Source organism: Nannospalax galili, unplaced genomic scaffold (assembly GCF_000622305.1).
Source record: "Nannospalax galili isolate Female #2095 unplaced genomic scaffold, S.galili_v1.0 scaffold77, whole genome shotgun sequence".
NCBI lineage: Eukaryota > Metazoa > Chordata > Mammalia > Rodentia > Spalacidae > Nannospalax > Nannospalax galili.
Window position 1 is genome coordinate 2,367,591 of NW_008341457.1, and position 12,229 is coordinate 2,379,819.

Sequence of the window (12,229 nt, forward strand, 5' to 3'; positions counted from 1 at the left end):
AATGGACTGATTTGGGATTTGGGATTGATAAATTGTCTTTGTGGGGGAACCTAGGAAACCAAAAACCGCAAAGCCCCGGGCCTGGCAGGGAAACCAGCCAGGTAGATGGGAAGGGACTGGAATGGACCACGTGGGCTCAGGGTGTGGGTGGAGACCAGGAACTTTGGTCCCAGGATCAATTCCAGGCTGCCCTTCCTTAAGCCACCCTGGCCTTCCATCCAATTTCCCTCCACGGGAGAGGCACCCCAAGAACACTGAAGAATTCCAAGATGGACGTTCCACATCTGGTCTAATCCTGCCACTTCTTCAGTGTCCCCAGCACAAACTACTGGTGTAGGCGGAAACAGGCTGGGGACAGAGGAGAGATTCCAGGCTGTCCTTGATCTCACAGACTTCTGCCTGCCTCTGCCTCCCTCTGCCAACTCCAGTAGGGACTGGGGGCTGTACCATCCTTGGGGACCTGGTGGGATCCTTCCTAGAACTACAGGCAGGCATATCCCGAGACCATGCACCCCCCCAGCCTGGTGATGATGGAGATGGGGTCAGAACTTCATCCTCACCTCTAAAGTTCAGCCTATGCTCCATGCCTCCAAAGAAAAAAATTTAAAGCTGGCATGGTGGCCCATGCCTGTCACCCCAGCACTCAGGAGAGGAAGGAAAGGGGATCTCTATGAGATCAAGGTCAGCCTGGGCTATAGGGAGAGACCCTGTTTAAAAGAATAAAATAAAATAAAAATGCAGACTGAGGCTGGAGAATTGCTTTGAATCCAGGAACTCAGGGCTAGCCTAAGTAACATAGCAAGACCCATGAGGTCAAAACAAGAAAACAAACAAACAAACAAATAAATAAATAAATAAATAAATAAATAAATTGGGTGTGATAGTACACACCTAGAATCCCAGCACTTGGGAAGTGGAGGCAGATGAATTAGGAGTTAGTCCAAGGTCATCCTCAGCTGCAGAGCAAATCTGAGGCTAGCCTGGGATACATGGGACCTTATCTCAAGTTTACACAGCTGAGGGGGCTGGAGAGATGGTTCAGTGGATAAGAACACTGACTGTTCTTGCAGAAGACCCGGGTTCAAATCCTAGTACCCACATGGCAGCTAACAAATGTCCGTAACTCCAGTTCTAGGGGATCCAACAGTCGCTTCTGCGTCTCTGGCATTGCACAGGCGCATTTACCTACACGCAGGCAATACATGCATACACATAAAGAAGTTTAAACAGCTGAACATTGTGGCATATGCTTTTAATCTCAGCCCTTGGGAGGCAGAGGCAGGGGGAATCTCTGTAAGATCAAGGCTAGCATGGCCCACATAGTGACTTCCAGGCAGGCAGGGACTAGGGAGACCTGGTCAAAACATAATAATAGGTAGGTAGATAGGTAGGTAGATAGACAGACAGATAATTTCATGGGTCAGCATGTGTTTTACTTATTTATGTATGTATATATTTTTTGGGTTTTTGAGACAGGATCTCCCTGTAGTCTGAGCTGGCCTGGAATTTCATATGGAGCCCAGTCTGGTCTTGATCTCAGAGAGATCTGCCTGCCTCTGCCTCCTGAGTGCTGGGGTTAAAGGTATGTGCCACCATGCCTGGTCTGACGTTAAGCTAAATCATTCTAATAAGACAGAAAACCAAACCCACTCCATTCATCCAAGCACTTGGGAGCTGAGGCAGGAGGATCAAGAATTTAAGGTTATCCTTGATTACTTAGCAAGTTTCAGGCCAGCCTGGACTACGTGAGACCCTGTCTCAAAAACAAAGGCACACACAACTTCAAATCAGAGGGATGGAAGGGCGGTACCGAAGCCTCTGAAACATCTGATTAATCAATTATTAACTGATTGACTTTGCAGTACAGATGGTGCCCAGAGCCTTGAACATGCTAGTTAATGGTTTTGTTTTACTGCCACTGAGCTACTGAGCCACACTGGTTTTTTTGTTTTTTTTTAGAGCTGAGGACTGAACCCAGGGCCTTGTGCTTGCTAGGCAAGCACTCTACCACTGAGCTAAATCCCCAACCCCTACACGGTTTTTTAAAAAAATATTTTATTATTTTATGTATTGCTTGCATGTAGGTAAGTGCACCCATGTCCTGCAATGCCCGCGGAGGTCAGAAGAGGCTGTCGGATCCCCTGGAACTGGAGTTACCGACAGTTGTTAGCTGCCATGTGGATGCTGGGATTCAAACCTGGGTCTTCTGCAAGAACAGCCAGTGTTCTTAACCGCTGAGCCACCTCTCCAGCCCCGCTCCTTTTGTTTTTTCAGGAATACAAATAATTGGACTGGAGTGAAAAGGTTTTATGAATTCATTAATTGAAGGACAGAAAGATGTTTATTTAGAAAAGAAAATTTTGAGAACCATCCATTGATATTTACAAGGGACACTGGAAAACCTTTGAAGGGATGATTCTGAAGTTTAAATTTGGTTTTCCATGGACAGTGGTCAGATTATCAGTTTTGTACAAATTAGGGAGTGGGGAAGTGGGCCAAAGGTGGTAAAAAGCTCAGAGAGGCTGTGTGGCCACACAGCACACAGCTTTGCCTGGGGGGGCCAACAGTTATTTTTAAATGGTTATTTTTAAATGATAGGCAAGGAAGTGATATATAAATTCATCTGATGGAGTAGGTCAGGGCAACTTGGGGATAGGTTCCCAATTAGGTGGAACTGCCATGCAAAGGCCTTGAGGTCCAACTTTGGTTACCATGTCAGCAACAGTCAGGAGACCACTGTGGATATCACCCAGGGGACTCAGGGAGGAACACCACAGGAAGCGAAAATTACTTGATTATTATTATTATTATTATTTTTGGTCTTTTTGAGACAGGGTCTCCCTGTAGCCCTAGCTGGCCTGGAACTCCCTAAATAGACCACGCTGGCCTCAAACTCACAGATATCTGCCTACCTCTGCCTCCAGTGCTGGGATTAAAGGTGTGAGGCATCATGAAAAGCCTTGGATTGTTTTGGTTTTGGGGGGTTCGGGGAGTTGTTTTTAAAAATATTTTATTATTTTTAATTTTATGTGTATGGGTGTTTTGCCTGCTTGTATGTAAGTGCACCCGTGTCCTAAAATACCCAGGAAGGACAAAAGAAGGTGTTGAAGAGTCTGTTGGACCCCCTGGAACTGGAGTTACAGATGGTTGTTAGCAGCCATGTGGGTGCTGGGATTCAAACCCAGGTCCTCTGCAAGGGCAGTCAGTGCTCTTAACTGTTGAACCATCTCTCCAGTCCCCCCGCCCTTTCAAGGCAGGGTCTCATGTGGTTCAGGCTAACCTCCAGCTCCCTCTGTAGCCCAGGATGACCCTGAACTCCTGATCCTCTTTCCTCAGCCTCCCAAGTGCTGGGGTGACAAGCATATGCACCACACTTGGTTATGTGGTGCTGAAGGTGAACCCAGGACTCAGTACATGCTAGGCAAGCACTCTGCCCACCAAGCTACAAGCACTCTACCCACTGCACTACAGCTCCTGGAATATATTTTCTGAGTAGCAGGCTGACCCAGGCCTCTGGTTCATAGTGCTTGCTTAGAACCTTGGTTCATTTGCCCATAAGTGGCCGAGGTGCCTTTTAGTGGTATTAGGAGTTTTGGAGTCATCTTCAGCTACCCAGTGAGTTGGAGGCCAGCCTGGCTACAGGAGACCCTGTCTTACACACACACACACACACACACACACACACACACACACGCATGCACAATTTAGGATAGAAGGTGGAAGCAGACTGTATTCAGTTCTGTGGAAGGTCTGTGTGTGGCTCAGTTTCCCCATCTGGGCCCTGGCAGATGCTAAAGGCTGGTTTTACCTTATAGAGGCAAAGCCTCCCAGACCAAAACCCTCCCTTCATGGCCATCTGGGGCCATTCACAGTTCCAAGCCCAGGCCTTCTTACCCCAAGGACCCTTCCACCATATCTAGGGGGATTTGTGGCCACCGAAAATGGGCCAATCCTTGGCAGGAAGTGAGTGGAGATCAGGGATGCTGCTCAGCACCTGCAGGGCCCAGGATGTCCCACAGAGAAGGTGAGACTGACTGGAGTCTAACCTCATTCTTTCATGCTGCAGATGTCTGTGGACAACTCAGAGCCTTGGCCGCCCTACCCCGCCCATCACGGCAGCCTGTATCCAGGCTGGAAGGAGACCTGGGTTCTATTAAGGGTGACCCCCGAATGAATGAGGTCTCTCCAGTGGCACCCTGATTGTGCAGAAGTGGGAAGCCGACACCTGGGCTGCTTGGAGCTCAAGGCTGGCAGGTCAGGCAGGGTTAGGAGAGGACGTGGCAGTGGCGGGGGCAGCAGTCCACACCGGTTCCTTCTTTTTTTTCTAAATCACCACAATTTAGAGGGTGCCTCCTCCCTCCCTCCCTCTGACTGGCCTGCCACGTGGGCCCACAGTCCCAGAGTCCCCTCCTGTCCCGCTGCACCCGGGTCTAGTTTCAGTTCACTATGGTTGGTCCGGGGTTTCAGTTTCAAGTCCGGGAGAGAGAGGCTGTGAGGAACAGAAGAGCGGGGATAGAACAGGGAGGTGGAGCGACAGGTGCAGGGTTCCCCAGGGCAGGTCTCTCAGCACCCCTGTCCTTGAGTGGCTCAACTCCACCAGATCCATCTCCTTCCCTTCAGTCAAGGTCAAGGGGTCAAAGTCAAACTGCCCCTGTGCACTGAATGGGAGACCCTTGTCCATCTCAGTTCCCCACCTTTTCTGCTCCCTCTCCACAACTGGGGTTCGGAGTCGCCCCTCCCCAAGAGGTGCTGGGGACAGATTGTGACTCTGTAGAGTGTGACCTGGTCATGTCCCTTGAATGTCACCCCCACAGGGAGGGGTCATCCTGGGCACACAGTCCTCAGAGACTTGTGTCCAGGGCTAGCCTGAAGGTGGTTGGCGGGTCTTGCCAAGGCCTGTCCCCAAGACTTCCCGAGACCCGTGTTGCATGGCCACTGTCTCCCTGTGTCACAGGGGTGAGGCCCACCCTGCCTCCACGTCCTTCCCTGCAGGTGGGGACCAAGCCTGGCTTGCCAGGTCCCTCGGCCTTGAGGACAGACACACCCCTGGATAAGTCTGGCTGGTGGCCAAGGACGGCAGAGACTGGGACTCAGGTACTTGGGTCACCCTAGCGCCCCCGTGGGGCCTGGTTAGAGCTGGGCAGGTGCTGGGAGACCGGTCAGACAGGACAGGGGAGTAACTTGGGGTGGTGGCTCTGAGTAGGGGCGGGGCTATGCAGGGTTGAGGACTGAAGGGGGGCAGCAGTTAAAAATGGGTGTGTTCTGTGTGTGATAACCACCAGTTGACCCCCTGCACCTCATTTAACCTCTTTGGAGGTTGGGGGTTCGAAGGCAAACCGGGTGGAGTTTTTATGAAGGACTGTGTAGACAGAGAATTTGCTATATTTCCTTCACCCTCTTTGAACAGGTTCAGCGCTTTTTACTGGATGGGGCAATGATCTCCTCTACTTCCAGAACATTCTGTCACCTTCAAGAGAGGCCCTATCCCCACAAGCCAGCACCCCCAGGCATGAAGACCTGAGTTTGAATCCCCAGTACCCACATAAAAAGCTGGGCGGGGGGGGGTGCACCTGTAACTCCAGTGCTAAGAGCAGACAGGAGGATCCCTGGGGCTCATGACATGACAGCCTCACTCAGTCCCCGAGCTTCAGGCTCATAGAAAGACCCTGCCTCAAAACACAAGATGGAGGGCTAGTGAGAGGGCCCAGCAGGTTAAGGGATTTGCTGCTAGACATCCAGATGAGAGTTTGATCCCAGAACCCATGTAGAGGTTGAAGGAGAGCTGGATGTGGGGCACACATCTTTAATCCCAGCACTTGGGAGGCAGAGACCAGTGGACCTCTGTGAGGCCATCCTGGTCTACAAATCAAGTTCTAAGCCAGTCAGAACATGTGACACTGTTTCCAAAAATAAACAAACATAAATTCATGAAAAGATCAGAGTAGAGGTGTAACTTAATGGGTACTGCTTGCTTAGCTGTGCAAAGGCCCTGAGGTAGACTCACCTCCTGTTCTGCTGAATAAATTATTCTTTTTCTTTCTTTCTTTCTTTTTTTTTTTTTTTTTTTTTTTTTTTTTTTTTTTTTTTTTTTTTTGGTCTTTTTGAGACAGCTGTCCTGGAACTCATTATGTAGACCAGGCTGGCCTCGAACTCACAGAGATCCACCTGCTTCTGCAACCTGAGTGCTGGGACTAAATGCCTGTGCCACCACACCTGGCTCAAATTTATTATTATTATTTGGTCTTTTTTTGAAACAGGGTCTCCCTATAGTCAGGCTGGCCTGGAAATCACTATTGTAGAGCAGGCTAGCCTTAATCTTACAGAGATTCACCTGCCTATGCCTCCCATATGCTGGAATTAGTGGTGTGGTAGGGGACCACCACACTCAGCACAAATCATTTTTTAAAGATTTGGTTTTTAGCCGGGCATGGTGGCTACAGGGAGACCCTGTCTCAAAAAGACCAAAATAAATAAATAAATAGATAGATAGATAGATAGATAGATAGATAGATAGATAGATAGATAGATAGGTTTTTGTTGTTTGTTTTTCCAGACTATGTAGCCTCCGTTGTCCTGGAACTCACTATGTGGACTAGGCTGGCTGTAGATCCACCTGCCTTTGCCTCCTGAGGCTGTAATTAAAGGCCTGGGCCACCACACAAGACCATGATTTATTTCATTTGTAATTGTGTGTGTGTACACGTATGCAGGTGCCCACAGAGGCCAGAGGCCTTGCATCCCTTTGGAGCCGGAGTTAAGGAGGTTGCGAACCACCAGATATGGGTACTGGAAACAGAACATATGTGAGGGTCCTCTGGAAGCCTGACACAGTCTCCTAACTGTTGAGCCACCTCTCCAGCACACAAGGCACACAGAAAATGTCCACTACAGGAGACAGTGCCCAGCTGCTCCCAAGAAAGCCCTTGCCTACCTGGCCCAGGCTAGCTCAAGGTACACACACTAGCCTGGGTAGGCTCCCAGCTGCAGGGGTGATGATTAATGGACAGGCTGTGGGTGGTGGTTTGTTCAGCTCATGTGGAGAGGGATGGAGGGAAGAGAAAAATTAAGGGGACAGAGGGAAGAAAAGAGGGGTGGCTCTTTCATGGGGGCATAAATCAGAGACAGCACATCTTCTTTGGGGTTCTGGTGTAGGTGGGGTGCCCTCTCACCTGCAGCAGTCTCCCCTAGGCACTCTAGTGCTCCTGACCCTTGGCCACAGAACGCTCAGAAAGCAGCAGACCCTTCTGTGTTACCAGTACCCTGAAACCCCACTCTGTCCCTGGCTGGCTGGTGTTTGTGGCTTCAGAGTGAACAGCAGCTCAGAGGCTTAATGACATGGGAAGTGTGTGAGGGAATCTTCATGGGTCCCCCAGGGGGACCAGGGACAGGTGGGAATGGGGTAGCAGACAGTGGGCACAAGTGTCCTGAAGGTCCAACAAGAGGGCTCAGTAGCTAAAGGAGCTTGTTGCCAAGCCTGATGACCCAAGTTGGATCTCTGGGACCCAGATGGTAGAGAGAACTGACTCCCAAAATTTGAAAGTGAATACTCTTTTTTTGTTGTCTTTTTGAGACAGGGTTTCCCTGTAGCCCCAGCTGGCCTGAAGCTCACTGTAGACCAGGCTGGCCTCGAACTCACAGAGATCCACCTGCCTCTGCCTCCCAAGTGCTGGGATTAAAGGCATGTGCCACCATGCCCAGCTTGTTTTTTGGTCTATAAGACAGCGTCTCTCTGTAGCCACCGCTGACATGGATTTGCTATGGAGACCAGACTGGCCTTGAACTCACAGAGATCCGCCTGCCTCTCCCTCCTGAGTGCTGGGATTAAAGGTGTACGCCACCATGCCTGGCTCATAAATAAAATTTTTAAAATTCAGGAGTTATAGTAAGATGCTTAGACATAAGAGCACTGGCTGCTCTTGCAGAGGACCTGGGTTCCATTCCTAGCATCCACATGGTGGCTAACAACCATCCATAACTCCAGTTCCAGGGGACCCAGCACCCTCTTCTGGCCTCCACAGACATTGCACAATATAGGTACACTTACATGCTGGCAAAACACTCATACACATAAAAAATAAATATTTGGGGCTGGAGAGATGGCTCAGCAGTTAAGAACATTGGCTCTTCTTGCAGAAGACCCAGGTTTGAATCCCAGCACCCACATGGCAGCTAACAACTGTAACTCCAGTTCCAGGAGATCCAATACCTTCTTCTGTCTTCCTTGGCATTGCGCAATATGGGTGCACTTATCTACATGCAGGTAATAGACACACATAAAGTAAAAATAAAAACATAAAAATAAAATTTATTAAAAGAAAATAGATCGTTAAAGGAATTCCCCAAGGCTTGAGGGAGGGGAGGTGGGTCTGTGGAAGGCAGGGGCACAGACCATTGATGAAGGGACCTGCCCACGGGGCCACATTCTTGGTGAGAGCGTTCTAGATTGTTTTAGCTGTAGGTGGAACCTACTGCTTTACAGCTGTGATCTCTGGACTTGGTCATCAGTCACATTCAGGGGTTCAGGGGTCCACACATGAGAGGCATGTGCCACCATGCCTGGAGTTTTATCTTTCCTGTGCAGAGATCAGAGCTCCACCTTGTGTCTTCTGCAAGCACGCTCTGCCTTGTCTGATTTTTATTCTATGTGTATGAGCATTTTGTCTGCATGTGTGTAAGTGCACAATGTGTGTGCAATGCCCATGGAGGTGAAAGAGGGTGTCAGATCCCCTGGAACTGGAGTTATAGGTTGTTAGCCACCATGTGAATGCTGGGAACTGAACCTGGGTCCTCTGTAAGAGCATCCAGTGTCCTTAATGGTTGAGCCGTCTCTCTAGCATTCTACCTTCTGCTTTGAGACAGTCTCACTGAACCTAGGACTTAACATGTAGGCCAGAATGTCTGGCCAGGGAGCCCCAGGGATCCTCCAGTCCACCCTCCCAGGTACTGGGATGACAAGAGCACACTGCTATGCCTGGCTTTTATATGGGTACCAGGGATTTGAACTCAGGTCCTCGAACTCAGGTCCTCATGCTTACATGGCATGCGCAGTTCAGACTGAGCTGTCTCCCCAGTCCCTGTTTTGGAAAAGGCTAGAAGAGAGGGACATTCAGGGGGCTATAGTAGGGGAGGAGGAAGCTCAGAAGAGGTGGGATGGCCAGACTAGCTTATAACTCTAACTCAAATTCTGGAATTAGACACCAATTCCAATACAGCCAGCTAGCTTGTTTTTTTTGGGGGGGGGGTTACTAGGGGTGGAACTCAATGCCTTTGGAGGACCTAGGAAATTACTCAACACTGAGCCAAGTCCCAGGTCCCCCTCTTCAGAGATGGAGTCTAATGTAGCACAGGCTGGCTTCCAACTCTGTGTAGCTAAGGCTGACCTTGAACACCTGATCCTCCTGCTTTTCATCCAGAGTGCTGGGATGGCAGCTCTGCACCCCATTCCTGGGTCCCAGGTGTGCTTCTCTGGGTCCTCCAAAGTCTGACCCCCCGCTGCCTGGAAATGTCCACTCCTCCTGGGGCTCCTGGGGGGGGTCTCACGGTTAAGCCCCTGGCCCTCATGGCAGTACAGCTAAGTCTCTGACATTTAGGGACCCCCTGGGCCACTGCAGAGGAGCCCCAAATGTTTGTGTTGCTAGAGATCTAAGCAGGGCTGCAGGAGCTTGTGTGAGATCAGAGCTAGGGACCACCCTGTGGGATGGTGTGACATCACCTGGGGCAAGTCCCTCAACTCTCCTGGGTTTCCCTACTGCAGGGCTGATTGGGAGAGATGGGGGAACTTGTTCTACCCACTTCTTGGAGGGCAAGGGTGATGGTGGTGGGGAACTTATTAAAAACAGACTTCTGCGTCAGAGTGCTTGCCTAGCATGCAGGAGGCCCTGGGTTCATCCCTAGTACCACATAAACCAGGGATGGTGTAATGGAGCACACCTGTCATTCCAGCACTCAGGAGGCAGTGGCAGGCAAATCTCTGTGATTAAGGCCAGCCTGGTCTACATAGCCACTTCCAGGCCAGCTGGAACTACAGGGAGACATAGTTTCAACAAACTAAAGCCAAAACCAAAAAAATTTACTCAAACCAAACACAGAAACATCTCAGACTTGGGCCCCTAGGATATGCCCATGTGCTTTAGACTTGAAGGGAAACAGAGGCAAGCAGGGTGCCTGTTGCCCCCAGGGTCTTGGCTAAGTGGCCTCATCATGATCACCCAGCAGGAGGCCTGCTGCCAGGCAGGCAGGTGAGTCATGGTGTGCAGGTGTGGCAGTGTAGCAGGGAGCAGGTGGTGAGCAGGTCCCTCAGCAAGGCTGGGCTCCTCCCTCACTTCTGTCCCCAGGGACCCAGGGTGGGCCCTGAGCCTCCTCCCCACCCTGGAAACTGGTAGAAGCTGGAGCCCAATCATCTCCTCTGCAGCCTAAGGGACCTGGGAACAGGTCACACCTGAGGGAAGGGCCAGCTTGCCCGTGGCTGCAGGTGTAGCAGGGGTGGACCACCTGCTGGGGGGGCGGTAAGAACAGGCCTGGGTGGGGAGGGGGTGGAGCAGATTCTGCTTTGAGCCAGTCTGTCCTGTTGCCCACCTCAGCAGGGCCTGCTGGGAAGCTGTCACTTCCTTTGAACTTGGTTAACCCACTGATGGCCATGACTGGGGGATTTCCTGCAAGGGCACATCTTTGGCACCCTGTTGACCACCTAAAAGGTTCTGTGAGACCACAACTATCTACCTATATACCTACCTATCTAGACAGATTCTATCGTGCATTGCCTGGTTGTATGTAGATGCACTTGTGTCCATACGCCTGCAGAAGTCAGAAGAGGGTGTTGGATCCCCTGGAACTCTGCAAGAACAGCCAATCTCTTAACCACTGAGCCAGCTAAATTTTTTAAATTGAGACAGGGTCTCCCCGTAGCCCCAGCTGACCTGGAACTTGCTATGTTGACCAGGCTGGCTTCCCTCTTCTGCCTCCCCCACCTGCCTCTGCCTCCTGAGTGCTGGGATTAGAGGCATGTGCCATCGAGCCCACAGGTGCCCCAACATTGCTACAAATAAAAAACCCCAATTCTCTATACATCTAATACATGGGTCAGCTCCAACCTGACCCACGGATGGCCGAGTGTGGAAGCTTGTGAAAATCTCATGGGGTTGGCAACCTGTCCGAGGCCACCAGCTTCAAGTTGGGAGGGCACTACATAGGCTGGTCTAGAACTTGCCATCCTCCTGCTTCCCCATCCCGTGTTGGGGTGACAGGCCTGGGCCCCTGAGTTTTTAGGGTGCCACCAGGCCCCATGATGGCTGAAGAATAGATGAACAGGTCGGGGGCAGCTGCAGGCAGACAGCCTCAACCCTGTACCCTTCCTGTTCCCCTAGGGCCCCGCTGTCTTCCATCAATAGTGTGGGGGGGTTGCATTTAGAGCAGTGGATGCCTGTCCCCAGGTGCACAGGGCTGACCAAGCAATGTCTGGGGTGGACAGTGTCAAGTCTCCGAGACCAAGAGGCTGGGGGACGCACCAGCCCCCAAATCACCCCCAGGGCAGCTTAAGATTTTCAAGAACTCCAATGTCTTTTTAGTCACCTGAAGCTGGGGAGGGAACACAAACTAGAAAGCTTTTTGTTGGCAGGAGGCGCCCAGTCTCTGCTTTCCCAAGGCGACAGGGACTAGAGAACCACAAGCTCCTTCCTCCCACAGAAGCTGGGGGCACCGCCAGAACCTGCGCTCTACCCTGATCAGCCCTGGCATTTGGGGACTCCTGAAGTGTTGGGGGGGTCTGCTCTGACCTCAGGGTCTTTAGGGAACACCTGGTGGTCCTGGGAATGGTGGGGCCCACAGAGCAGGGCTTGATACCAAATAGGGTAGAAGGCTTCAAGGCTTGCCAGCCCACTGTGGGTACATGTGACATACACAGTTGGGTTGATGTGATTGGCAGGCGAGGGGTGACACCACCCCATCTGTGGGGCTCGTGGGGAGTCTTATCTACCTCATCTCCAAATCTGCCAGGGTTTCCATCACATGAGGGGTACTGGGCGCTTCCTTTCCACAGCGCTGAGTCAGCACAGGCTGAGAAGCCAGAAAGGCACTGTGTACTCTGGAGCTTAACAGGGCCCAGAGGGAACCCCAGCTCCTGTACCCTTTGCCAGGGAGGGAGGCCACATCCTAGGAGGCAGAGGACTCAGGGAAGGAGGAGGCCACATCCTAGGAGGCAGAGGACCCTGGGAAGGAGGTGAGACAGACAGTG